The following is a 2786-nucleotide window of genomic DNA, read 5'->3' as shown; positions in this document are numbered from 1 at the left end:
CTCACAGTGGGCGAAATTCAATCCTTGCCCTCTGTATTGACTACTTCAGGGAAAGAATGAACAATGAAATAATCAGCAACAAACACCACCATAACATCCTCTCCCTCTCAGAGAGAAGGGCCATAGGATCTCTATGATCCAATCACCAAATAGTAATAAAGCCAGCAGATAAAGGAAGAGCTACAGTTATCCTTAACCATGAAAACCACATTAAAGAAGCCAACAGACAACTCTCTGATACCACCTACTATGTAAAACCAGAGGAAGATCCAACTCCTCTTTTCACCTTAAAACTCAAACCCACAATCAAATCATTTCCATCTGAACTACAAGAAGACCTACAGAACTTGGTCCCCTTGCTACCTAACCCAAGGACTGTTGCTTGCTCCCTAAAATCCGCATACAAGGGAACCCAGGCAGACCTATAATATCCAATCCTAACTGAGAAAATATTAGGTTTCATCAAATCCATCCTAAAACCTCTTGTCACCCAAAGAACAAGTTTTGTCCAAGACACAACAGACTTTCTACAAAAACTTAAAAACATAGACCACCTTCCCTGCAATACCCTCCTAGCCACAATGGATGTTCCCAGTTTATAGTACCAACATCCCACACCAGAATGGCATCAAAGCCTGTCTTATATACTTACAAGAGCAAGATGACATCTCAGAGTACAGACCTAAAGATATTACTGAATTTATATACCTCATTCTCACACACAAAAACTTCACTTTCAATAACCAACATTTCCACCAGACCATAGCCTTTAAACAAGGACCAAACCTCACCAGTCTCATCACCAGAAGCAAACTTTTTATGATCCCAAACACACCGAATGGATCCAGACCAAGCCAGGATAAGAAATGTAAAATCTGCCAACATATTTCCAACACTCCCACGATAACAACACCCTACAACAGAACCATCACCATTCCTGGATCTTACACCTGCAACTCCAGAAATGTAATATATCTCATCCAGTGCACTAAATGCCCTGATGGAAAATATGTAGGAGAAACCAGACAACAACTGTGTGTGAGAATGAATGCACACCAAAAATCTTTCAAAGACAAAAATACCCAGTTACCTGTAGGTGCACAGCTCTCACAAGACATCCAGTCTCTCAGTTCTAATCCTCAAAGGAAATTTACAAAACACCTTTCACAGATGAGCCTATGAACTTCACTTCATAAATCTACTGGATACAAAGAATCATGGACTAAATATAGACATTGGATTTATGGTACATTATAGCCTGCCTCCCATCTGATAACCCCATGTAACCTGTCTGCATTTTACCAGCTACCTTCTATCACCAGGTCAACATTCCCCCTTTCCCATTCCCACCTAATTGTCTCACACCTATTGTCTCCCATTCCCTCTGATCTTCACTGCCACACATTTTCACAGACCTGCATTTTGCATTTTGGCTTCTATTCCATCTAGGAAAACACAGAACAACAGCAGACTCTTTCTATGCATGAAGGATGATGTTTGTGCCTGAAAGCTTGCAAAGAATATTTTTTCCAACTATTTAGTCGGTTTAATAAAAGATGCCACATTTACCCAAAGGACCCTGTCTGTTTAAAAAAATAAAGCTAATAGTATAAAAATATTTTTTTCAAACGACCAGAAAGTCATGTGTGTTTTTTTTTTAATTTGCTTCGTGCCTAAATATATGCCCTACCCACCCTTTGCAATTCCAGGACAGGCTTTTACTATCAATGATGATGACAACAGGTAACAAATTGCTCCTGATTTACATCAGTGCAAACAAGATACCTTTACTTGAAAATTGCAGTGCACATACAGGAAACACTCCATGGCTGTCCCAGCCCCAAGAGCAGCAGCAGCCTCTTCCCAGTTGTGGGGCTGAAGTGAGCTAGATAGAAAATTGTGGGAGCTGTACAGACAAAGGCAGGACATGGGCCCCGCAGGCTGGCCCAAGAATGCCATGCCTCTTTGGGCTGCTGGCAGCAGCAGGGCAGGCTCAGCTGCATGGGGCAGGTGGTGGCAGCCCAGGGAGGAGGTGGGGGGCTTGGACAGGGGTGACACTGGGTTTCTATGGGGTGGTAAGGTGAATTTTGGGGTGACTATAGACACCCCAAACCACCCTCTAGTGCCACCCTGCCCAGCCCCATCAGTCAGCTGAAGAGTTGGTGCATAACATATTGCATCACAAAGTAGAAGGGAAAATGTGTGGCCAAGGCCACGTAAAGTCTAGCTTTCATTAAAGTTCCATATGATGTTTAAGTCCATGAATATTAGCTAGAACCTGAGTGTTGGAAGACCACAGAGCAGTCTGCATGCATTTTTTAAATCTGCTATGGACGGAGGAGAGAAGGAAGTCTTTAGCCTCTGAGCAAGATGTTCATGTGTGCTGGTGTGCTCAACACACATGAAGGGAGGAGCAACACTGAATGGCAATCTGCTCGCTTATGACCCCCAAATCCACAGTCTTGCACAATTCAGGTCCATCTCATAACTGATCTAAATTGCACTGGCTTGTTACTTCCCCTTAGGATTACCACAATACTGCATACTCCAGTCATGCTCTGACACAGTGACATGTCCCTGTTCTTTATGCAACTCTACAATTGTCCTTTGCAGGAGGAAGACCAAGCTACTCAGAGGGAAGCATTGTTAACCTTTTTGTGCTTCCAGGGTAGTACAAAGAAAGCTGATGCAAGGGCAAGGAGCTGGTGGTATCTATTTAACTATGAGGGTTGTTTTTATTGATGTCTCTGCTGCCAATATTTGAACTGGAGCTTCTGTTGAATCCA

Source organism: Crocodylus siamensis, chromosome 10 (genome assembly GCF_052110815.1).
Source record: "Crocodylus siamensis isolate JL-2025a chromosome 10, ASM5211081v1, whole genome shotgun sequence".
Taxonomy (NCBI): Eukaryota; Metazoa; Chordata; order Crocodylia; family Crocodylidae; genus Crocodylus; species Crocodylus siamensis.
The sequence above is the reverse complement of the archived record's forward strand: the minus strand, read 5'-3'. Positions refer to the sequence as shown.